A 26844-nucleotide genomic window follows, 5' to 3' on the forward strand; every position below is an offset into this window, starting at 1 on the left:
AATATAAGCAATGCTCACAAATTTGGGGGACACTTTCTGACGTTTTCTTATACAGCAAAACCTTGGTTTGCGAGCATAATCCGTTCCGGAAACATGCTTGTAATCCACAGCACTTGTATATCAAAGTGAATTCCAAGAACCCCTGGCTCCGTTGTGATGTGTGACATTCGGCATCACGTGCTACTCGTATCGCAAGACCTCGCTCGTTTATCAAGTTAAAATTTATCAGAAATGTGTGCTCGTCTTGCAGAACGCTCTCAGAACAAGTTAGTCGAGATCCAAGGTTTTACTGCGCATTGATCTGTCTTTGTCCATTTGTTTGATGTTCCCGTCCCCACGTGGCAATGTGAGCTCCATAACGAGAGGGTCTTGTTTGGTTTCACTCATCTGTCCCCAGCATCTAGAGCAGCCTTTGGGCATACAGCGTGCATTCAGTCGGTGAATGGACACATAAATGAATTGCTGCTAACTCCCCAGAATTAGGACTGTGTGTATTTCAGATCCTTAATCATATTGCTCCTTAACATCTGGCAAAACAGGATGCTTGTTTAGTTAAAAGGAAGAAGGAGAGAAAGAAAACAAAGGGAGAAAGAAAGGAAGAAAAAAACCCCTAATTTTTAGAAATTAGGTAGGAGGGCACCTGGGTGGTTCGGTTGGTTAAGCCTCCGACTTCGGCTCAGGTCATGATCTCACGGCTCCTGGGTTCCAGCCCCACGTCGGGCTCTGTGCTGACAGCTCAGAGCCTGGAGCCTCCTTCAGATTCTGTCTCCATCTCTCTCTGCCCCTCCCCTGCTCATGTTCTGTCTCTCTCTCAAAAATAAATAAAAATTTTAAAAATAAAAAGAAATTAGGTAAGAAAAACAGTATATCATGTAAATTTTAATTAATTGATTTCTAAAGAGGTCTTTTCCCATTTTCTCCATTAGATTTTCTGGAGGAGCTTAGGCTAAGCAGCTGTAGGGGCCAAGGGCAGGCCACAATGGCATATTGATTGTTTTGAATGGAAGCTACTTGGGAAACAGCCAGGGCCAAGGCACTCAGACCCTCCTCCGTCCCCCTGAAGCAGGAAATAAATCTCCCATGTGGAAGGCAATCTCTCTGTACTAACAAGTAAAAAGACCTCCTTATCATTAGAGACAGGGACTTGAAGGCCGAGAAAGCTGTAGAAACAAACCTTGTTACTTTTTTTTCTAATCTACTTCCTCAGCCCAAATTCTGCTTAGAATTCCTTGCTCATTCAAGTTCCCAAGTATCTGTTTTCTTTATCCTGTCATTTCCTCCCACATTAATTTTCCCTTCTTCTAAAAAGTATAAGATCTGTCTATATCTTGGCTTTTTTTTTTTTTTGTCTCAATTTCATTATTGGGCTTCTGTGTACATGTAATAAAACGTTTTTTTCCCCCTTCCTTCCTGTTAACCTGTTTCATGTAAATTTACTTCTTAGCCCAGCTGGAAGACCTTGAATTTTTCCTTCCCTACACAACCTATTAAGCTTTTCATCTTCTAGTTTACAAAATGCATCTTTTATGTTTATTATTTCCTTTCTCTGCTAGGTTTAAAATTGTTTTCTGTTATTTGAATACATCATCTGTCCATTTTGAGTTTTTCTTGCTTAACTATAAAACCATCTAGTATTTTGATTTTGGCTTTGTGTACCATTTTAGCCACATACTGTCAATTTAAAAAAAAAAAATTTTTTTTTAACGTTTATTTATTTTTGAGACAGAGAGAGACAGAGCATGAATGGGGGGGGGGGGCAGAGAGAGAGGGAGACACAGAATCGGAAGCAGGCTCCAGGCTCTGAGCCATCAGCCCAGAGCCCGGCGCGGGGCTCAAACTCACGGACCGCGAGATCGTGACCTGAGCCGAAGTCGGACGCTCAACCGACTGAGCCACCCAGGCGCCCCTAACATACTGCCAATTTTGAGAGTAGTATTTTCATCCTGTCTATGTGCTATAGTTGTATTTTCTTTTAATTTTCTCTCAATAATTATTTAGGACTTTAATTTTTTATTGGTTAGCGCATATGTAATTACCTTTCTTTGTTATGAATCTATATTTCCGTTGTACTTTTGTTAAAGTAATCTGTATACTTTTCACTTTTTGGAATTCATTAAGTTTTTCTTAATGTCCTCAGGTATGATCAGTTTTTATAAATGTTCTATAGATGTTTAAGAATGAATTATAATTTTTATTTTTATAGAACAGGTAATATAATATACTAAAAATGATGATCTTTGGAGTGCCTGGATGGCTCAGTCATTTAAGTGTCTGACTTCAGCTCAGGTCATGATCTCACGGTTCATGAGTTCAAGCCCTGCGTCGGGCTCTGTGCTGACCGCTCGGAGCCTGGAGCCTGCTTCAGATTCTGTGTCTCCCTCTCTCTGTCCCTCCCCCGCTTGCGCTCTGTCTCAATCTCTCTCTCGCTCAAAAAATAAACATTAAAAAAATTTTAAATGTGATGATCCTTAATTAGTAACATTATTTACTGTGTTCTTTTTTGTGTGTCTAATCCATCTGTCAAGTCTAAAACATGTAAAAAGTCTCATAGAGTGTGTTTTTGTTAATTTCTTGGTATTTGCTTTCTACTTGTATTGGCTGTCTGTAATTTGGCATCTAAATACCCATAGCGCGTATCTTTATTGTGGGTTATATTTTGATTGATCTTATAAAATCAGCCTCTTTCTTTCACTTATTATTACTATTTTCTACTTTGCATCAAAAACTATCTCCTGTGCTTGAGGTGGAAGATTAGTTACATTGATTCCTGGTCACAACGGACGTTGGGGCCAGAGCGGTGGGAGGTCTCAACTCCCGAGTCACTCTCTTTTATGTCACTTCTGATTTATTAGAATAAATCCTAGTATCTTTTGCTCAATCCAGCTCCACTGATCTTAAATTTAGTAGAAGCTCCTCCAGAAATGCTTGCCAAACAGTGTCCGGTATTGTGATTTTTCCTGGTTTGTTATAAAAGAAACTCTAGGTATTTGAATAAGGTAGACTATGCCTGTGGGATCCAGGAATGAGAATAATCCTATCAGGTGGCAGGATGCTATGGAAGGAATTGGCAATCAGCCTCAAGGCAGGGATTAAAACCCTTTTAGAACTCAGTGGAAACGTACCTTTTTATGCGTAAGAGTGGGAGAAGTAGTCCATTTAGTCTGTACCTGGAGCAGGTTGGCATTTGAAACTAAGGATTCAGATTAAGCTTCCCCTGGCGGTACTCTGTACCTTTGAAATTCCAAATTCCTCATTTGTATGAAGGTGAAACCCTGCTCTTAAGATCTAGGTCACGGTCCTTGGGAAGAAAATTAAGGGCTCAGGCTGTGTCCCTGGGCTTAGCATCGGGGTGATAGATGGTACTGAAATTATGTGAGTGGCAGGATTTTAATCATCTGTAACAGCACGTAAATAACTCCGACCTCCATCCATTTCTTTTCCTTAGACAGAAACACCTTAAAGAAGTTCCTCACTCCTACCAATACCAGTACCCTATTGGTACGACTCTCCAGAAATACCCCTAATTTCTCTTTCCTAACCCAGAACGTTTCCAAAGTGGCATATTCATCCAAAGAACATCTGAGAGTAGAAAGCCAACCAGCTATCACAGAAGAAGCAACAAACTTGGGAAGAAGTGAAACGTGAGGAAGTCTCATTTTACATGCAGTCAGATCTGGAGACCGTCTTCACACTGGAATTTAAAATATTTGGGCAATTCCCCATCTTTATCTTCATCATTTGTGCATTCGGATTGGAGGTCTGCTGGCCGCACCTACCTTCCACACCAAAGGAAATCCCAGTTCTTTGAGAAGACAGTCATCATCTTGGCACACTATTTGTTACCATGAAAAGGCTCTGTGCAGCCATCTGTTTCATATAAATGTGTTTATTTGCTCACCCTCAAGGAGCAGGGTTTTGGCTAAGCAGTCCCCAGTTGCATAAGGAAAGTCCTGATTATCATCAGACTCTTCAAGAGCTGATAATGAAAGTCATGCTCTTTAGTTTTGACACTGTGTAAATCAAGACACAGAGCTCACTAAATGTTTGTTCAGTGACGCATGCCCATGTTTTCAATGCCTTCCTTTTTTTTTTCAGGCCTGTAAAGGTCCAGAGGTGAAAATGTGAATATATATGTGTGTGTGTATATATATTCACTATATATATATTTATATATTCACTATATGTATATTCGCTATATATTTATATTCACTATATATATATTCACTATATATATTTATATATTCACTATATGTATATTCGCTATATATTTATATTCACTATATATATTCACTATATATATTTATATATTCACTATATGTATATTCGCTATATATTTATATATATTCACTATATATATTTTTATATACACTATATATTCACTATATATTTTTATATATTCAATATATATATACACTATATATATATTTTTATATATTCACTATATATATATGTATTTATTTTATTTTATTTTTTTTTAGCATAGGGCATATCTATGCATTATGAAAACAACTGGCATAGAAGTAGAAATTATAAACATCTACTGAAGGCCAGGACAGAAGGGAATGGTATTTGGAAACCCCGTCTTGGGGACAGTGAATTGGTTTGGCATTTTAGGAAAGTAATCTAGCAGTCTCAACAGCAACAAAAGTAGACATCCTTTAACTCAGCAACGTATCTATGCAAATGTAGTCTATAGAAATAAGAGATTTGGGAACTTCAGGATATTTGGCAGCATGGTATGGGAGGCTGAGTTGACTATTTTTTCCCCCAAAGGTTAAAACCCCGTTGAGATAAAAAAAGGTCAAGTTCCCATTTTTTCAGCTCAGTGTTCATTGGAAACATTGTTCACTTTGAGTTTGCCAGAGACGTGAATGTGGCCAGTATAGGGGCATAGGGGGGGCTCGGGAGGAGGGACACAAAGGTAGAAATCCAATGTCAAAGGAGATCAAATCTTCTGAACTCAAATGAGGCTGTCCTATGAAACAAAAGCTGCCAAATTGTGATTTTCTTTTTTTTTTTTGTGGAAAAGGTGTACAGAATTAGATATAAATACAGAGGACATATATATAAAAACCCAGCATCTGGGTGGCTCAGTCAGTTAAGTGTCACTTCGGCTCAGGGCATGATCTTGCGGTTTGTGAGTTCGAGCCCCGTGTCGGGCTCTGTGCTGACAGCTTATAGCCTGGAGCCTGCTTTGGTTTCTGTCTCCCTCTCTCTCTCTGCCCCTCCCCTGCTCATGCTCTGTCTCTCTCTGTCTCAAAAATAAATAAACATTAAAAAAAATTTTTTTTAAAATTTAAAAGTCTAGAGGAGAGCTGGAAAGAGGCACAAAATATTGCTTCATTAATTTGGGTTGTTCATTTGTAAATGGATGAAATAACATGTGTATGGATCACCTGCTCTGTGCCACGTCTGAGTTGGATGCGTTCACATTTACCTCACTTAATACACCTGGCGTGGTCAGAGATGCCTTACTTGATTTTGTGCTTCTCTGTAGACAAAGTTTTCAGTGAAGAAAATTTAGAGCACATGATAGCCTGAAGTTTTAAGAGTGGTTTTTGTGAATTTCACAGAACAGAGCATATCTATATATCTATAGATATATAGATATATATAGATATACATAGATAGATGATAGGTAGATATAGATTGATAGCAGGAAGGAGTTAAAAATAAGTTAAAGAAATTGTGACTTGAGAAAACAGGGTCAGTTTTTCCTAAAGACTCATTAGAAAAATAAATGTAACATGGTTGTAATAAAATCTCTGAACAGGGATGTTCATTGCCAATAGTGATTTCACTTGATGGTCATCCATATTCCTTTTTTTTTTTCTTTTTTAACATTTATTAATTTTTGAGAGAGAGCACACACACAAGTGGGGGAGGGAGCAGAGAGAGAGAGAGGGAGACACAGAATCCCAAGCAGGCTCCAGGCTCCCAGCTGTCAGCACATAGCCTGATGCGGGGCTCGAACTCAGGAACCTCGAGATCAGGACCTGAGCCCAAGTCGGATGCTTAACTGCCTGAACCACCCAGGCACCCCGATGGTCATCCGTATTCTTTACCTCCTCCTCTTTTCTCTACCCTCGCTGACTGCCCACCTCAAAGCAAGGTTCTTTCCCTTAAAAAAACAAACAAGAGAAATGGCTACCCGGTAATGACCATCAGTTTGAATTCACCCAGGATCATTAATAAATAATCGACCTCAGAACATAAACATCGCCAGGGGTGAGTCTTCATAAGGCCAACTCTGGTGTATGCCAGATCTCTGTTTTTCCAAACTCCCAACTTGAACATCGCGGCAACGAGGACCGTAAGCATCAGGTCACGGGGTTCTGGAACCCAGTGAGAAGAATCCAGACCCGAGGCTTACAATGCCTAATGTCTCATCTTGCCTTGGCTAAGGGTTCCTGGCAGCGTGAGTCCTTTATGTCTGATGTGTTTTTCTCCGGAATGATCCCCAAGTCACCCTCCCCTTGTAGCCTGTACACCCCAACTGTTGTTGCCTGGATGCTTAACTGGCTGAGCCACCCAGGTGCCCCTAAACAATATCCAATTTAACGCCAGGCATTGTAGTTCTAGAAATGTCTTGGCTCCTTCCAAAAACATTTTTTTTTTTTTTCCAACGTTTTTTTTATTTTTTTATTTTTGGGACCGAGAGAGACAGAGCATGAACGGGGGAGGGGCAGAGAGAGAGGGAGACACAGAATCGGAAACAGGCTCCAGGCTCCGAGCCATCAGCCCAGAGCCTGACGCGGGGCTCGAACTCACGGACCGCGAGATCGTGACCTGGCTGAAGTCGGACGCTTAACCGACTGCGCCACCCAGGCGCCCCATCCTTCCAAAAACATTCTTATTGGCTGTGTCCCTTGGTAGAGCCTTCCGCTCTAGTCCAGTCAATGGTTCTCCTATTTGGCTCTATGTAAGAATCACCTAAAAATTGTTTTAAAATGCCAACTCCCAGGCCTTCCCCCAGAGCAAATGAAATCTGAATCCCCAGGGGTGAGAAGCAAAAGAACTATTTGCCCCAAAGAGAAATGATGTCACTGGCTGAGAAAGACACAGCTGCAGTCAGGTTTTGTTTAAATAGTGGGTTGTTTTGTTTTGTTTTTCGAAAGAGTATGCATGGGGACGGTTCTTTGAGCCCCCTTGAAAATGAAGGGCTTTTGCACATCTAAAAACTCTTCCTGTTTGTACAGTGCCCGCTTCTGCCTCCCTGGGGGTTGAGACTTCCTTCTGCCCCAGCAGTATGATCTCAGAGAAGGCTGTTCTCACCCCCAGACTCACCAAGCCAGACCCTCCAAAGTTAAGACCAAGGGCGCTCCTGCCTTGCTGCCTGGGGCTGGATAAAATGAACCGGGAAGCGTTTTTGATCTTTAACTCCTGAGAGAGCGATTTCCCCTGCACGTAGGGGGTGGGGTGGTGGTGGGGGAGGAGGGGGAACCTGCAGTGAGCTGACCCACAGGTGTGAACTGAACTTGAGTAACCTCTGCTCTCCACATCTGTTCTCTTTGCATTGGTGCTATTTGGCGTTTTAATGGACACTTTTATTGAGGGCCGGCCAAGAGCACTATGCAGGCTGGTTCCATCGCCCAAGATTTGGCCTTTCCAGAACAAACAGCATCTTCAGCCTCTCTGTCCAGGTGCTTTCCGGGGTCTCGTAAAGATGCCAGCGGGCGCCTGCAGCGTGTGTCTGGGGAAGGCTAATTACTGAAGCAGCCGACAAGCCATGCAAGACACAGGTGCCTTCAGTTAATTGCCAGGTTGGCAATACAGGTGGTCGTCTCAGATCTTAGCAGGAAAGGGTGGTTTTCCTTTTTATAAACCATGGGTTGTGAGCCCTGGCATTGCAGGCTACTGTTGCGCACTGAGCCGGTAATGGTGTTTTCGCGTTCCTATGGGCGAACCATTTACTTCTTAAAACCTATTTGGGGGGATTCAGCGTTATTTTTATCTCTAAAGAAGAAGAAAATCCCCGTCTCTCACTTGGATTCTAGTTGCTTCCATGTGCCTGACAGAAAGGCATGGGGTTCCAGCCAGTGCCCGGGAACCCTGCATGACACGGAGTCTGTGCGCGGTAATGGGTCCCACATGCCATCCATCACGTGTGCAGGGGAGAAAGGTTGAGAACCATTGGGATAATTAATGGGGTTATAGGCAGTTAAGTTCAAGAAGACTTCAGTGAAAATTACATGAATGATCACCTTCTTTCCACCACACGCTGTTCCCCCGCTTGGGTGAGGATTTCCACGCCCAGGAAATTATATTCTGTGTCTTCTCTGTTTCATGGTAATTTATCCGGCGTCCTTTCAGATGTTAATTTCCTTCACTGTGGGGCACGGCCATGGTTCCCAAAGTGGGTGTTTGACGGGGTTTAATCTCTTACGGCCAGGTGCATTTTTCCAGTCTGAACCGGGGAACTGGGGAACCAACAGGAAAGGGCTTGTGCACAATTGGACTCAAACGTTTGTTGATGGAATAGACGAACGAAATAGCCGATGACCTAGAACATGCAAAATGTGATGCGAGGAGGTCACCATCTCCTGCCACCCCCTCCCCCTTGTAGTTCCTACTCCTGGGGAGGAAAGGGTGGCTCCTCTGATAAAGTGCTACCACTGGACTGCCTGGGAAGGACAATCTGTATAATCGTCATATTGACCTCTCTTCGGCCTCTACTGAGTCTTTCCTCCTTCAGCTCACTTCCGCTGCTGCCTTCCTGCACCGCTCCCCCAGACTTGCGCCAGCCTCTCTGACTCCTGTCTGATTTCTCTCTGTCCCTGCTTCCAGCTGGGGAGAGTCCCGAGGGTTCTGTTCTCAGTCTTCTGCTCACCGCTCTGTCCTTTTTCTCTTAGAACACTTACAGATTCTTTCCTCATCTCTGTTACTTCTCTCCGTGTTGAAAATGCCCAAACCAGGGGCGCCTGGGTGGCTCGGTTGGTTAAGCGCCAGACTCTTTGATTGCGGCTCAGGTCATGATCTTGAGGTGCGTGAGTTCAGGCCCTGCATCGGACTCTGTGCTGACAGCACGGCGCCTGCTTGGGATTCTTTCTCCCTCTCTCTTTGCCCCTCCCTTGCTTGTATCCTCTCTCTCTCTCTCTCTCTCAAAATCAAATAAATAAACATTAAAAATGGCATAACCAGTATCAAGACACCTTAGAGCCTTGAGTCTCAGGCTACTGTGTCCAAATGGACACCTCCACCTGGAAGATTCACTGGGATTTTATTTTATTCTACTTTATTATTTTATTTTTTTAATATTTATTTATTTTGAGAGAGAGAGAGTGAGCAAGCAGGGGAGGGGCAAAGAAAGAGGGAGAGAGAGAATCCCCAGCAGGTTCCATGCTGTCAGCCCAGAACCCGACTTGGGGCTCAAACTTGCTAACCGTGAGATCATGACCTGAGCGGAAATCAAGAGTCAGACGCTCCACCGACTCAGCCACCCAAGGCACCCCTCAGACTCCCTGTGGTTTTAAAATCAGTTTGCCCCGTGGCGGCAGGTGGCGTTACCCAGGCTTCTGCCAGACCCGCAGAAACCCCAGGTGAGCTACAGAAGGGGCTCCGTTCTGGGGACGTGACTTGCCCCCATGGCGAGAGCTGGTCAAGCAGTGTGGGGGGGCGGTGTTGGAGCCTGAAGCCAGTGGAGCAGGCCGTTGTGAAGGGATGACGGGTGTGAGAGTGAGGCAGCGAGGGCAGCCGGGACCCGCATTTTCTTTCCTCTTGCACCTCCAAGTAACCCACCTCCCTGACACGGGGGGTCTGCTGGAGCCCTGTGTCGTGCACCTGAATGCACGGCTGTCCCAGGGGTCGGAGAAGCCAGCACGTGTGAGCTCCGCCAGCACTGAAAGCAGAGCTCACGGGCACGAGCACCTGCTCTAATTCCACCCCCCACATCTCGCACGGGACACCCTGTGGCCACCCCAACCCCGGCCCCGTCCTGGGAAGCGCAGTCGGAGGAACGTGGCTCTGGCTGAGTCACCCCACCAGGTGGTGTGACTGTTCCCTCCGCAGCGTGGGTCACCTTCCCACCGACTTGATGTTTTGGGGATGTTGATTTTTTTTTATTTTTTTAACCACTATGCTATTTAAAAAATTCCAGTGGTTTGGCACTACAGAAACTGGCGAGTTTTGTTGTGTGTGTGTGTGTGTGTGTGTGTGTGTGTGTGTGTGTGTGTGTGTATGTCTGTTTTTAACTGTGTTTTTGGTAGAGGGATTTTTGGGTGTCTTAGGGTAGGGATTCTCAGCAGAGAGTTCTGGGCTCCTCAGCCCTGCTTCACCCAGAATGGTTTTGCCTTTATCTGCTTTCTCTGTTGAACTTCTCAGTGATATTTCACTTGTAGAAAAGGTACATGTTGTTGCTTAAAGAAGAAGAAAAAAAGAGAGAGACAGGGATGGAAGGAGAAGAGGGATGGGAAGAAGGAAAGAAGGGAGGAAGGAAGAAAAGGGAGGAAGGAAGCAAAGGGAGGGAGGAAGGGAGGAGGGAGGAAAGGAGAAGGGAAGAAGGAAGAAAAGGGAGGAAGGAAGGGAAGGAGGAAGGAATGATGGGCAAAAAAAAAAAAAACAAAAACAAAGGAGGGGACAGAGAAACTGGTAACATAGAGAATCATGATTTAACTCTCCAACCACAGTCCGCCATATTTACCCAACTTTGTCTTCTGTTACGAACCCCAGTGGGAGCCATCTGCTTTAGTTTGGGTCTCTCATCCATCTCCAAGAGACTGTGTTCGTTACCAATTTCATGACTTGGCTCTTGTAATTTTTTTTTTTTTTGGTCTAGAATAATCCATCTCTCTTAGTGTTTTCTAAGGGAACTGTGGACCAATGTTGTCCCTGGATTAAGATAAAGAGATTCAGGCTGGTGTCCTAGAAAAGAGGAGAGGATGACAGTGAGTTTTCATTTCATTTAAACACACACACACACACACACACACAGGCACACGCGTACACAACATGGGCATCGCTGTGTAATTTTATGTTGAAAGTTTTATGTAAATGGCTCTATATCTATACATTTATATGTAAATAACTATCTCGTTGAATTAGATAAAGGTAAAAATACATCAGAAGCCATCTAGGAGAGGGGAAGAGATACGTTAATAGCATGTGTTAAGTGTCTCCTGAGCGCTAGGTCTCATAATTATTACCTGATTCAATTTTCAAAGCAACCATAAGATGTGGAAGTCATGACCCTCATATAACCAGTTTATTGAGGAATCTAAACTCTTCGTGGGACCAGCATGAAACAGTTTTATTTTTTCTAATAATCTCTACAACCACATTCTCTATTCTGGGCGGTGGGGATGTTTAATGACGTTTCAGCTAAGAGTCTATGACTTTTCCGTCTCTCTTGGTTTTTTGAAGTGTCTCATTTGAGTTCTTAAGACTCGGTCCTGTTTATTTAAAGCCTTCAATCTAATGCCTAATAACTTCTGTCTTTTCCCTCCTGCCTGGGTGGGCTAACCGTGGCTGAGGTGGCTTAGGGAGAAGACAGACTGGGCCGGGTGGTCTGCCTCCCACGGCTTCCTTCCTCTCCCTTTTGCCTGCCCTCCTTCTTCCTCTCCAGTTGTGGTTGGAAAAGTAAGAGAGAGAAGACAGAAGTCTTTTTACTGAATGCTCCTAATGAGGTCACAGTCCTTGTCTTGAAGAATTATATGTACTCCTTTCACTCAACTCTTTGGACTCTGTGTTTATGAGTGGTGGTTCCAAAATGCCTGCTTGACAGGGAACTCCTCCCGGGCAATTCTCTTATGTCTCTTATGGTCCCTTGTAAGATCTCCCACTGTGCTTTCGTGCTCACGTGGAGACGGTCACTGGGAAGACTGGTCGCTGGAAATCTCCTCTCTCCTCCATGGTTGAGTTTTGAGCTCACCAGTTTCCATCTTGCATACCTCTTTGGAACTGAGATCTTGAAGGGAGGAGAATTTGGAAATAAGAGAGATAAAGCATTCGTGCATTTCATGGAGAAATTTGCCAGAGAGGTAGGAACACAGAAAACTCAACTGCTCAGTGAACAAAAAGAATGTAGCTTTTTTGTTTTCTATAACTGATAGAATCTTTCTAATAAGCCCCCATCCTTCTGTATGTTGCCTGAAGGTAGAAGGTGGCATCTAAGTAATATTTCAGCATTCAGGAGCTTAAACAGTGCTTTTAAGGTTGTTAGACCTTTTGGGGACAGAGGCTTAATCTATCAGAGTCTCGACTTCCCCCACCCACTTCTCTCCATACACATCAAGGTACTTCTATGACATCATGGCAGTAGGAGGGGAGGCCTCAGAGCCATGTGTTAACCTTGAACTTGGCTGGTCTAGTTGCAGGTGAGTTTTGAGCATTTGGGCTACCTCGTGGGTACCCATAGCTAATGCTCATGATCTTGGTTCTTCATCTCCGTAGCGAATTCCCAACATTCTGTGTCTCCGTTTCAGATTTGAGTGGACATCAGTTCTCTGACCCTTCCAACATCTTGGCACTATCATGGGGGATGCAGAATCTTCTGGATTCACTGCAGCCATATTTAGGACATGGGCCACCTTCGGTAGCGTTGGCTTGATAAGTTCCTTTGGCTAATTGTCTCCATCCCTTACGGCTGCACCATTGATGACTTTTGGCCTAGAAGCACGTGGTCTCAGGGCACAGCTGGAAAAGAGGCCACTAGCCTTGACTTTCCAGAGTTCCCGACACCTCTGTGAATATGAGGTCTCTAACGTCTGGTCTCCTCATCCTACCTCAGTTGCTTTTTCTTCCCATATTCCTCTAGGCCAGAAGGAGCCAGACTCCTACTCTCCGTCACATCCTTCTCCCTGGGAGTGTGGGCTTCATGGCTCGATGGGAAGATGTGGGAAAGGCGAGTTACCTAAAAGGAACTTTGGGAGGGAAGACAGCTCTAAGCCTCTGTTTCACCTTGTATTCTAACACTTCGGCCAACTGGAGAGAACACCTGATATCCCAAACCAGCAAAGCCTGAAGTCAGATGTATCGTCTCTTCCTGACACAGAAACAGAGATGCTGTGCTCTTAGAATAGAAATCTATCCTGAGATGCACTCAAAGCTGCATTTTCACAATTAATGTGAAATCAGTATTTACAGGTGGTTCAACAAGAATTGAAACGAAGGACACATTGCTGAGGTTGTAGAAGCAAAAATTAAAGGTACAGGAAAAAAAAAAAACACCCTGCTTTGTGAGCCTAATTCGTTACGGAAACGTGTTTGTCATCCACAGCGCTCGTATATCAAAGCGAATTTCCAGGACCATTGGCTCAGTTGTGATCACATGATGTTCGGCTTCACAGGCTACTTGTATTGCAAGACATCATTTGTTAATCAAGTTAAGATTTATTAGACATGTTTGCTCGTCTTGCGGAACACTCGCAGAACAAGTCACTTGTGATCCAAGGTTTTACTGTATGTTCTTAGGTTAGTAAAGGGTACATCAATGCATAGTTTTCTTTCTGTAGGTGAGAAAGAGATAGAAATTCATTGTGAGCGGAGAACATCATTCCTGTTGTACAGCAGCTAAGATTGTGTGTTAAAACTGAGAGACAGAGGCACCTGGGTGGTTCAGTCAGTAAAGCTTCTGACTCTTGATTTTGGCTCATGGTCATGGGATCAAGCCCTGTGTTGGGCTCCACGCTAAAGGTGGAACCGACTTGGGATTCTCTCTCCCTCTCTCTCTGCCCCTCCTCCATGCTTGCCTGCTTTCTCTTTCTCTCAAAATAAATAAACAAAAAATAAAATAAAACCGAGAGACAGAAAGTTCATTATTAAAGGTATACACACTATTCCTGTGACGTAACAGCTGGGTTAGGAGATCAGTAACGAGCCAGGTTTAACAAATTGTGGGAAAATTGTGGTCTCCGTGAATTTTACAGACTCAAAAGAGTTGAGTAAGAGTTACTTACTTTGTAAGTAAGATACATTGTATATATACATCACTTCCAGAGAGGAGGTTTGCATGTGGCTGGTAGGAATTTAGTTACACTGTGAGATAAGCTTCCTCACCAAGTGGGATTCAAGTTCTCATAAATATAAATAGCTTTATTATGTGACGCTGTTTGCCATATGTGGCCATGCTCCCCATCCTCAGAGAATTTCCAGCCTTAGAGAAGAGAACAGTCATTCCACCAAGAAATTGTTAAATCACATGGTGTTGACTATTGTACATCTAAAACCAGTTTCTGAAGGTTCTACGCGACTGGGTCATCTGGGCGCTTGTAAGAGTGCAGCATCTTAGGTTCATTAAGAGCAAGGCTTGTTGGGGAGAAGCTATTCTAGATTTCCCTTTTCATAATGGAGGAAAAACTCTATCCTCAAAAGGGGTGGGAATGGAACCGAGTGCTAATATTTTGTGTCCGTGAATAACAAGAGAGAAAAACGTGAAGACCCCATCCCCACTGCCCACCTGTGGTAAATTCGCTGGATGGAAACAGGGGAGCAAGTTTTGGACTTGCTGAGCCCCTGTCGCAAGGGACAGTGGTGACATGCCGATGGAGAGAAACTCTAAAGTGGGGAGCAGTGGCTGCTGTAGTCTGTGGTTGTCCTATCAAAGGCATTTGAGGAGAAAAACAAAATGGTGGAGCCAGTTGGGAATGCAAACTGGTGCGGCCACTCTGGAAAACAGTACGGAGGCTCCTCAAAATATTAAAAATAGAACTACCCTACGACCCAGCAATGGCACTACTAGGCATTTATCCACGGGGTACAGGGCTGCTGTTCCGAAGGGCCACTCGACAATAGCCAAAGTATGGAAAGAGCCCAAAAGTCCATCGATGGATGAATGGATAAAGAAGGTGTGGTATATATACACAATGGAGTATTAGTTGGCAGTCAAAAAGAATGAAATCTTGCCATTCGCAACTATGTGGATGGAACTGGAGGGTATTATGCTAAATGAAATTAGTCAAAGACAAAAATCATATGACTTCACTCGTATGAGGACTTTAAGAGACAAAACAGATGAACATAAGGGAAGGGAAACAACAATAATATAAAAATAGGGAGGGGGACAAAACAGAAGAGACTCATAAATATGGAAAACAAACTGAGGGTTATGGGAGGGGTTGTGGAAGGGGGGATGGGCTAAATGGGTCAGGGGCATTAAGGAATCTCCTCCTGAAATCATTGTTGCACTATATGCTAACTAATTTGGATGTAAATTTAAAAAAATTTAAAATTAAATTTAAAAAAAAATTAAAAAAATATTATGGAGCCAGTGATTAAAAGCAGTTGAAAAGATGCCAAATTTTGTCCCAAATTTAAAAAAAAAAAGACTTTTGTGCAAAAAAAAAAAAAAAAAAAAAAAAATTATGACCTAAATTTTATTCTCTTTGAGGGGTACTACCAATTTAGATACAAAGCATGCTGGTCCAAAGGCCTGAAGATCTCACTCAACATGTGATGCAGTCCTTATCAGGACACTTGACTGTTCTGGAGAGAGAGGTAGCAGCTGAGATTAGCAAAGGGAAACATGGGGAGGCATTTCAAAGGCTGAGTGTTGGCTCTTAGGAGGCAGAGAGCACCGAGGGCGGGATAAAGAAAGTATGCTGATTCTTGGAATAACACCGGGATTGCAAAGCCACGAAAAAGGTGGAACCGTTAACGGCTGTTCCAAGAGAAGGGAGGTGCGTTGTGGAGCAGATTTTAGGTGAGCTAAAAGGAGCTTCTCTGAGATTTGTTCGTACAAAGTGATGTCACAGCCAAGTCAAGAGGTAAGGCTGATGACACGAACCCTGAAGTGAGGGGTCAGGGCTGGAGGAAGGCTTGGGTCCTAAGGGATTACACTAGGCTGAATAACAGCTCCCAAGATATTTACGTCCTCACCCCCGGAATCCTCGAAGGCACCGTAAGTGGCAAAGGGGACTTTGCAGGTGGAATTAACTCAAGGGTGTCGAGATGCGTTATTATCCTGGCGGGCCTGGTCTAATCATAGGGGTCCTCGTGAGAGGGGTGAAGGAAATCAGAGGGACGTGAGAGAGAAAATGATGGGAGCAAGAGGTCGAGTGACGTGAAGAAGGGGTCGGAGGACGACGCGTGTGGGCAGCCTCCAGAAGCTGAAAACAGTGAGGACCATGTTCTTTCTCCCTTGGAGCCTCCAGAAAGACCGGGCCCTGTTGACATCTGACTTCATCCCAGTGAAATTGATTGCAGTCTTCTGACCTCCAAAACTGTAAAAGAATAACGTTGTGTTGAGATATCCCACTAACACTGGAGGGAGAAAGACCCTCTAACTACGACGTTTCCTTCCCAGTGATTTGAGATTTTTAGTTCTGTTTCAGTAGCTTACAGCACAGCGGGGAACCATGCAGTCCCGCTCAGGTGACCCCAACACTCAGAGCCCTCAGATGATTTGGGGGTGCTTGGGTGGTTCAGTCAGTAAATAGTCTGACTTCAGCTCAGGTCATGATCTCGCGGTTCGTGAGTTTGAGCCCCGCGTCGGGCTCTGTGCCGACAGCTCAGAGCCCAGAGCCTGCTTCAGATTCTGTGTCTCCCTCTCTCTCTTCCCCTCTTCTACTGTGCTCTCTCTCTCTCTCAAAAATAAATAAACATTAAAAAAAAAAGACAAATACGGATGATATGCTGGAGGCCTCTTTGGAGGCCTCTTTCTGTCTTTTTGAAGACCAGGGCAATCCTTAATGAGCTTCGTAGGCCCAGGGGGTGTTAGGGTGTCTGATATGATACACTTTAAGTATTTCATAGAACGGTAGTTTCCCAGACTAAAGAGAATTTTAGGGAAATCTTGTGTTTTTAATGCCATAAAAATGTTAGAAAATATTTTTACCCAACTTAAAAATGAGATTTCTTTAAAAAAGTTTTTTTAGGGGCGCCTGGGTGGCTCAGTCGGTTGAGTGTCCGACTTTGGCTCAGGTCATGATCTCGCGGTCTGTGAGTTCAAGCCCCGCATCAGGCTCGTGCTGACAGCTCAGAGCCTGGAGCCTGTTTCAGATTCTGTGTCTCCCTCTCTCTCTGCCCCTCCCCCGTTCATGCTGTCTCTCCCTGTCTCAAAAATAAATAAACGTTAAAAAAAATTAAAAAAAAAAAATTTTTTTTTAATGTGTATTTATTTTTGAAGGAGAGAGAGAGTGTGAGTGGGGAGGTGCAGAGAGAGAGGGAGACACAGAATCTAAAGCAGGCTCCAGGCTCCAAGCTGTCAGCACGGAGCCCTTCGCGGGGCTCCAACCCATGAGGCATGAGATCAGGACCTGAGCCAAAGTCGGACGCTCAACTGACTGAGCCACCCAGGTGCCCCTGAGATTTCTTCGTTTTTTGTTTTTGTTTTTTTCTTTAATTTATTTGTTTATTTTGAGAGAGAGGGACAGAGCACACGGGCAGGGGAGGGGCGCGGGGAGAGAATCCCAAGCAGGCTCCACATGGTCAGCGTAGAGCCTGATGTGAGGCTCGAACCCATGAACCACGAGATCGTGGCCTGAGCCGAAGTCAAGATTGGACGCTTAACCAACTGAACCACCCAGGTGCCCTGAAAAATGACATTTATTTCTATTTCGCGTTGACTATTCTGCCTTGTAAGATATTTTCATCGGGTAAGCTTTTAAGTTCTTAACCAAGTCCGTGTTGCTCAGGCAGATGTCCTAGGCGTGTCCGCGGACAGATTCTTGGGAGTAGTAAAGAGGTTTACACATTACTTGAGTTTGAGGGACACTGGAACACGTCCTTGTTGAATGAACAAAGGGATAAGGAATACACGGGTCCCAAACAATCTCTCAGGAAGTGCATTCAGTGGGGAAAAAAACCTAAAGCAAGTTGTTTGCTGGTGTGAAAACTCAAAGGCCTGGTGGGCATACTTCGTTTTTCCCATTTCAAGCAGGGCAATTAGGTAGGAATGGCCTTGTGACACTTTCCCCCCCTTATTTGGATTCTCTCCTGTACTAAAAGCAGGGCAGCCGTGAGGACTCCTATCTCCACACCAGACTACATCTTGTACCTATTATCTGTCCTGGCCGACAGTAAGAAGCAAGTGACAGCATCCCCCCTTTCGGCCCCTAATAGGTGGCATATCGTTGTTCCGGAACACCTAAAAGAATGCCTGGGTGCGCCTCTCTGAGCACCTGACAGGGGAGGGTTGAGAACCCAGGAATAATTGCCATGTCACTGGCATGTGATTTATTGCAATGCTTAATTATGTCTACAGGGCACCATCTGGAGACCCAATTTGGGTTCTTTACGAACGAAAATTAAAGTCAAAATATACCTTCTTCTGAACGCAACTGGGTCCCGCTTTGGACTTCTCGCACCTGGAGAATATTACCCTGTGCTCAGTCCCCAAACCACATCTTAACTGTTTCAGGTTAGAGGGTCCCAGGCACACAACAGCAGCTCTCGCGTGGAGGCAATAGGGTTTCCCTTTCTTAGACCTTGTTCTCCAAAGTGCGAAACATGTAGAATGTTCTGTGTTGCACCCAAAACGCAACATTAGAGTGAAATCACCATCAGTATGTTTCTGAATTTTGACTGGTCATCAGCCAGAAGCAGGATTGTGTTTATTGGGATCTGATTATTTTTTTCTAATGGTCAATTGACTAATAATTGTCCCCAAAATATTTGTTTAAAGGGGATGATGGCAAATCAGTATACATGATGAAGATTTTTTTTTAATATTACTTGGTTTTCAAATAAATGTTTAACCAATTCTAGGAACCTTTTTTTTTTAAGCTATATTACTGTGAAGAGCTGATTTAAGAAATGCGTATTCCTTTCAATTAAAACCCAGAGCATTAATCAAATGTTTGACACTATAAATGTTTCCAATTAACATCTAGCTTAAAACCACATGTGTTCCAAGTGAAATTCAAAAGATCTATCTGTACAGGTGACCTCAGAGAAACCATTAACACATGGCTGGAGATAGCAAGAAACATTCTCCATTTGTGAGACAGTGATAAAGAATCAGTTTATGACTGATTATTACTTCAAACATCCTTTTCAGATGTGGGCTTGCTAAGCTAGAAGTTGGGTGTTTCTCATCGAGACAAAAGGAAAGAAGTGAAAATGTGTGTGTGTGCACATTTCTTCCTCTATCTATGTATATCTATCTATAATGTATGTATTATCTATCACCTATTACATATATCTATTATCTATCTGTGTATCATCTATGTGTTATCTATCTATCTACCTATCATCTGTCTGTCATCTACCTACCTACCTTCCTATTGACAGAGAGAATAGAGAGAGAAATCAGAATCAAGTCCACAATCCCATCTGGATGAACAGCTAGGAGTTCTAACCCTCTCAAAGGCAGTGATTGGTCACAGTGTGGACCTGGTCAGGGTGAAGGGAAATTTCCCCAGTAGTCCTTTTTTACTTTCTGCCTTAAGGAAAGCACACTCAGCTCCTTCCAGGGCCCAGGCAGACAGCATAAATAGAAGACACGGATGTCAGATGACAGTGGTGACCACAGTTCCCTGGAACGCATGGCTCCTGTCTAGATGTGAGGCACCAGCCAACTCTAGTGTGAAAATGGAAGCCCAGTTGGGCCAAACGTTCTGATACTTCAAGAGAAGCCAGAATGGAAGCTCTTTTTTTTTTTTTTTTTAAATGTTTTTATTTATTTTTGAGAGAGAGAGAGAGAGGACTAGTGAGGGAGGGGCAGAGAGAGAGGGAGACACAGAATCCGAAGCAGGCTCCAGGTTCTGAGCTGTCGGCACAGAGCCTGATGCGGGGCTCGAACTCATGAACCGTGAGATCATGACCTGAGCCGAAGTCAGACGCTCAACCGACTGACCCCCCCAGGTGCCCCAAGAATGGGAGCTTTTTAATGTGACCTCCTGAATTTTATGTGATGGCAGTCAATTCCACAAAAAACAAAAACAGTAACACAGACCTCTTTGCAGCCAATCTGTGATCATCATGTCTGTTGCACGCGGAGTCAGGAGCTGGGCTAACGCGGTCAGAGACAGGAAAGGGCATCCTTTGGATGATCGTGAACCCCCGTCAGTGGCACATCAGCACATCACCGGCCTTGGAGAGCACACTCTGGCTTGCTCACTGTGGAATCCACCAGCCCCTGGCAGAAAACGAGAGACCGCATACTTTCCAAATAATTTCTCAACTGATCGGTCAAACTCGGTTAAATTATTCCAGGTGTGCTATGCAGGGGGTTATTATGACCATAAGGAAAATGGTAACATTAAGACATGCCCATTTGCCCAGCGTCCTGACGAATTGCATTTTCTCTACCCTGTCTTGCCACAGCCTATCAACAGCTGGGACTGTCAATCCGACAGCAGGGGCTGACGACAGGCACATACGGTTAGTCTGTTGTGGCTGGAAAGGTACATATTTCCGCCCCCCCCTTTTTTTCTTCTGCAAATATTTTTCCAAAGGAAAAAAAAAGCAGAAAGCAAAAGATGACCATAATAAGATAAATGCCTGGCACTTTACAGAGCAAAATATTTGACATTCAGGAACCACTTAAAGACCCAAGGAGCTGTGGCATTCACGTTTTGTGCGACAATTTCTCTTTTTCCTTACAGAGCAAAACCAAGATCTGAATGTCTTTGGGGGGAATTGTTGAATGGCTTTAAGAATAAGAAAAGATGATAATTTTAGCTTATCAAAGAGACTGCAGTTCACAAGTGGAGCCAGACAACACGGGTTTTATTTTAGTTCTTTGTTTTGCTTCGTAACTAGCTACGCGAATGTCGAATAATTTGCACTGAAGGGATCCAGAATAAGCCACTGTGACATAAAAATTATCTTGAGCTGAAGGCATTTGTGTCCCTGATATCCTTTATCTGCCTAAATGCAGAGCCCCCCTCAAAAGAACTCAATTGTTCTAAATCCCCTTCTTGGGAGCAACTCTAATTTTCTCTTTCTCTGAGAAAAGCGGTCAGTATCACACCCAAACAGACTTTGTTGAAAAACTGTCCTGCGTCCCACCCATTCTCCTAAGGGCCCATTTATCTTTCCAAAGAAGTCCTTTGTCTTCTTATAAGTGCCCTTTTCTCACCTGTTAAATTTGGTATATAAGTCCCAAATTCTAAATGCCTGCCCCCAAACCCCAAGTCATTTTTCTGTGTACTCCTGCATAAAGAGTAGGTGAATAAAAATCCATTCTTTTGCCAACCTGTCTTTTGCTAATTTAATTTGCAGGACTCTGAGCACAGACATAAGAGGATAGAGGAAAAATTTTTCCTCCCCAAGAGCACGATTTTTTTTCATTCTTGCTTTCAAAGGAATGGTCACGGATATCAGGCTTTATGCTTAAGATGTAGCTAACCACACAGGAGCAAAATAATGCACATGGTTGCTAGGATCAGATCCAATAAAGCCTGTTAAGCAATTGGTAAACACTAGCTCATTTGTTTCCTTAGCAAGATCATTTATGCATTATATTATTTGAGTTGTTTTTTTTTTCCTGAAAACATTTTCTGGGTTTCCTTTTGGACTTACTTGATTATAAGTGGCAGGAAACCCAGTTAAAACTAGCTTAAAACAAACAACGAGAAAGCTAACCTTCACAAGCAAAACATCTGCACGTAAGCTTCAGGCAAGGCTTAATTCAGGTACATAAGCAATCCAGGTATAAGGATACAATATCTCTCCCTGTCTTTTTGTCTCTGTGTTGACTTTTGTCTCTGTGTTGACTGCACTAGAAAGAAATGTCTCTTCACACAGAAGCCTCAGAATTGGGTCTTAGTGGCTTCATTTAACTGATAATTTGGTCTAATTTGGTCTCAGTCAATCTTTATGTCTATGGTAATATGATGCCTGGTTGGTCAGGTGTAGGTCACATGTCCCCTTGGAAACTGGGGATATGGTTAACCCTTCAGTACCTGGAGTTCTGTACCAAAAATACAGGGAGTGAATATCTATTACACCCCACGACATGAGCCATATTTTGTTTAAATTCCAACCCAAAGCAATGGCTTTAAACCACTTATGCCTTAAATAAAGGTTAAAAAAAATTTTTGCTTTCCTGAAGAAACTGGCTTTGCCAATATTCCTTTGTTTGACTATAGGAAAATCATAAACCTAATTTTCTCCCCCCCAAATGATTCCCCAACAATAGGTCTTCCTAATTACAGAGTATTTTTTTTTTTCCACTGGATGGTTTTTCTCCCTGTTACAACTTTTCTTTTTTTCTTTTTTTTTTTATTGAGGTATAATTCCTGTGGCACCAGAGTCATCATTTGGAAGTGTACAATTTGGTGTTTTCTGGTATATTCACAAGGTTGTACAGCCACCATTACTGGCCGATGCCAGAATATTTTTGTCACCCCCCCAAAGAAACTCCGTATCCATGAGCAGTCACTTTTCATTCCTCTGTGTCCCCAACTCTTGGATAACCACAAGTATATATATATGTGTTTTGAGAGAGAGCGTGCGCGCAAGAGGGGGAGGGGCAGAGAGAGAGGGAGACAGAATCCCAAGCAGGCTTCGAGCTGTCAGCGCAGAGCCCGATGCTGGGCTCAAACTCATGAACCACGAGATCGTGTCCTGAGAAATCAAGAGTCAGACGCTTAACCGACTGAGTCACCCAGGTGCCCCCGTGCATAACCACAAACCTTTCTGTCTTCCTGGATCTGCCCGTTCTGGGCACTTCGTATAGATTGGCCATGTCTTTTATCGTCTGTGTGCTGAAACATTGACATCTGAGGTCTTGCTAACCCTTGAGGGACTGACCCTTCCAGGAGTAGCTAATTCCTAGAGTCCGTAAACAACCCAGCCCGGAGTGTGCCTTTCAATGCAGATGCAAACCAACAGATCCCCAACACACGCCTCCAGGCCCTCCCTGGAAGGAGCTCTCACACATGGGCCACTCTGCACCTGCACTGATTACCCCAGGGCCAGGTATCAGACAACTTGCGACAGTCCCTGCACCCTTGAAATTGCCCCCTGAGCTTGCTTGCTGTTCCTTCCCGTGAAAACCTCAGCTACCGCTCTGGTTCATGGCTGCCCACCCTCCCTCTGCCTCCTGCCACATCTGTGTTTTCTCATGTGGCCTCTGAGGTATGGCGTCTCCCTTCCTTCGGGAAATTGTGAGTAACAGACTCTTTTTTCAATGCCAGTTGTCAACGGCTCTATTGTCTTTACTCATTTATTAGTAAATTATTATCTCCTAAGTAACGATAAAACCTCTTTCAAATTATCCAGAGTCATACAGCGGTGCCTGGGTGGCTCGGTCAGTTAAGCATCCAACTCTTGGTTTCCGCTCGGGTCATGATCTCACGGTGTGTGAGTTCGAGCCTCTCATCGGGTTCTACACTGACAGGGTGGAGCCTGCTTGGGATTTTCCGTCTCCCTCTCTCTCTGCTGCTGCCGCCCCCCCTCCCCGCCCCCACCCCACTTGCTTTCTATCTCTTTCAAAAAAGCAAATAAGTAAACTTAGAAAAAAAGAATCCTACAATATGGTTTTGTTGTCTCTGGTCTCTTTCACTTAGTATGTTTTTAAGGTTCATCCATGTTGTAGCATGTGTTGGTACTTTATTCCTTTTTATGACTGTGTGGACATGCCATTTTAGGGACATATGTATTTGTTTATCCATTCAGCACTTACTGGGTACCTGGGTTATTTCCGGTCTGGGGCTATTATGAATGATGCCACTATGAACAAGTTTACAAGTGTTTTTATATGGAAATGTGTTTTCAGTTCTCTTGGGTATATTCCTAGGAGTCGAATGTCTGTGTCGTATGGTAACTCTGTAATTTCACATTTTAAGAAGCTGCCGACCTGTTTTCTAAAGTGGCTTTGCCATTTTACATTTCCCACCAGCAATGTTCAAGGATTGCGACTTCCCTACATTCCCACAATGCTTCTCTGTCTTTTTGGTTCTGGCCACCCCAGTGGGTATGACATGGCATCTCACTGTGGTTTTGAAATGCGTTTCCCTAATGACTAGTGATGGATAAGCATATTTTCATGTGTTTATCAGCCATTTTTTTAAAAAAAAATTTAACATTTATTTATTATTGAGAGACAGAGAGACACAGAGCATGAGCAGGGGAGGGGCCGAGAGATGGAGAGACACAGAATCTGAAGCAGGCTCCAGGCTCCAAGCTGTCAGCACAGAGCCTGACGCGGGGCTCGAACTCACAAACCACGAGATCATGACCTGAGCCGAAGTCGGATGCTTAACCGACTGAGCCACCCAGGCGCCCTTTATCAGCCATTTTTATGTTATCTTTGGAGAAATATCTATTCAAATACTTTGCCAATTTTTAATTGGGTTGTTTGTCTTTTTATTATATGATTCTTCCTATATTCTGAATACTAGACCCTTATTAGATACATGATTTGCAAATATTTTGCCCTGTTAATTTGGGTTGGCTTTTACTTTCTTGATAGTGTCTTTTGAAACATAAGAAGTTTTTATTTTGAATGAGGCTGTTGGGAGGAAAACTTCCTGTTGTTATTTGGGTGCGGTGAATGGGGGCATGCAAATTAACAAACAGCAGACAGGTTAAGAGGAGAAAAAATATTTATATGTTTATGCATTCAGTGAAGTGTATCTCCCTCATTAGCCAGAGAGAAAGGGCTATATGCATAACTTGACGGTATTTTGTTTTGTTTTGTTTTTGTTTGTTTTTAGGGCTTCATTGGGATGGTCTGGAAGATTCTATTGGACCTTTTCATGCTAATGGAATGGGGGCAGGCTGTCTCTGCAGCTGAATTCACAGGAAACTCCCTAGGAGCGAGGTCACTGTCAGTTGTGTTTTTTGGAAGTTCTATTCTCGTCAGGTAAGGGAAGTTCAGATAAAATTTCTTTCTGCATCTTCTTTAGCCCAGATGTTTTCATTTAAAAGTAGTCTTTATACTATGATTGGCTACTCACAAGGCCTAACCCATCTTGTTAATTTTCTGGTTACCTGTGCCTTTGATGAGATACCTAAGAAAACACCGCCACATGTAAGGTCACAAAGATGTTCACCTATGTCTTCTTGGAAGAGTTTTATCATTTTACCTCTTATATTAGGTCTTTGATCCATTTTCCGTTAATTTTTGCATATGGTGTGAGGTAGGGGTCCGGCTTCATTCTTTTACATGTGGCTCTTCTGTTGTCTCAGTACCACTTGTAAAGTGTATTCTTTCCTCATTGACTTCTCTTAGCACATTTGTTGAAAGTCGATTGACCATACATGCGTGAGTTTCTATCTGGACTCTCAATTCTCAAATGCTGTCTTCATTCAGTCTGATCCTTTACGAGATCTTTTCAAGGTGTTGGTACGTGTTGTGATAGGCAACTCAGTCAAAATTGCGTGACGTACGTGATGTGGCACATGTCAGCTGTGGAATGTTACAGTAGGCTGCAAGCCAGCAAATGGGGTGCCACGGCCAGCCCCTCTGTGCTGTGGTCCTCTGTCATCCCTCGGGGTGTTTCAGAGTAAATGTCAAGTGTGGCTGGAGGGACACCTAGACTGCGCAAGGGGAAGAGTGTCGATCTATACAAGTATTAATAAACATTAATGTGACTTTTGGGGGGAACGAAAATGAACTGAAATTTTAATATTTTTTTCCTTGCGCTGTAACCTATAGTCCTGTGCGCTTCCTGGGTCGCCTGCACCCCAATTTAGAGATCACTCATGCCAAAGCCCGTACACGAATGTCTCTCAATTTTGGCACCACTGCTGTCTTGAGCCAAATAACTACGTGTTGTGGAAGGCGTGGCTGTGCATTGTGGGATATTTAGCATCATCCGTGGGCACCATCTAGTAGATGCCAGTGGAATCCCCAGTTGTGACAACCAGGCATTGCCAAGTGTCCCTGAAAGAGGGGGACAAAATTACTCTTGGCTAAGAACCGCCACTCTATACTGATCAAAGCCATAGGCGCATGAGTTGCTCCCACCTGACACCCCCTGCTGTAAGGCGATACCCCCATCACCCGCAGATCTATCAAACAAGCACCTTCTGCCCCCTCTGCAGTCTACCTTGCTTACTCATTTTGTTTGCTGATTTTTGTCTGTATCACAACGGAAGTCCATATTACTTGAAAAAGATTTAGAAAGCACGAGGAAGAAGACTGTGAACATTTATTATTGGACCACTTAACTTCTCAGTTTGTGGTATTTTTTAATTAGTTGTGTAGAATTCATTGGCTGGCCAGCGCTTGGTTCAAAGTGATCTTGTTTATGTTCTGTATTTTGGAAATTTCTGTATATTTCTATCACAGACTTTGAAAATTCTACCCTATGGGACTTAAACGTTAGTCTCTGGCACTGATAAAAATCAGAAGCCCCCTCCCCTGTTTATCTAATTCTTTTATGGGGGTTTTTGGAAAGAAAGAATTAAAAATTAAATGAACACCAAACAGGGCATAAAATACAACCATAAAATATAAATATATTTTACTACAGTGGAAATAAATAAAAGCTGTACCTCTCCAACGTTGTAAATACAATTAATATTCAAATGACAGAAATCTGATAAAATACTTGGAATTTATGTAAAATGACAACATTGATACTTTTAGTAGAAATTTACTTAATAATTCTACCACTAGGAATTTATTCTAAATACATGCAGATGTATTTTATGATTTTGCTCTAAGAAAGTTCATCAGACTGATATCCATAATAGTAAAAAATTTGAGAACTGCTTCAGTGTGTAATACTAAGGCATTCTAGGGGTGCCTGGGTGGCTCATTTGGTTACACGTCCACAGACGTCAGCTCAGGTCACAGTCTCATGGTTTGTGAGTGAGCCTCGTGGCTCTGTGCTAACAGCTCGGAGCCTGGAGCCTGCTTTGGATTCTGTGTCTCCCTCTCTCTCTGCCCCTCCCCTGCTTATGCTGTGTGTGTGTCTCTCTCTAAAAAATGAATAAACATTAAAAAAAAAACTTAAAAAATATTAAGGCATCCTAAAATAAATTATGGTATGACAGTATCCTATACCATTA

At 43.4% G+C, this 26844-nt stretch overlaps 1 long non-coding RNA gene across 1 annotated transcript in view; it reads left to right on the top strand.

Annotated features, from left to right (window-relative positions):
• LOC144614244 (uncharacterized) overlaps positions 1 to 26844 on the top strand; it is a 191807-nt gene that overhangs the window by 124362 nt on the left and 40601 nt on the right. The window contains exon 3 of the long non-coding RNA XR_013551864.2: positions 24540 to 24688. This is a non-coding gene — a long non-coding RNA (uncharacterized LOC144614244). The remainder of the gene's footprint in view (positions 1 to 24539; positions 24689 to 26844) is intronic.

The sequence above is a fragment of the Panthera onca genome, chromosome E1, assembly GCF_046562875.1.
Source record: "Panthera onca isolate mPanOnc1 chromosome E1, mPanOnc1 haplotype 2, whole genome shotgun sequence".
Classification (NCBI taxonomy): domain Eukaryota; kingdom Metazoa; phylum Chordata; class Mammalia; order Carnivora; family Felidae; genus Panthera; species Panthera onca.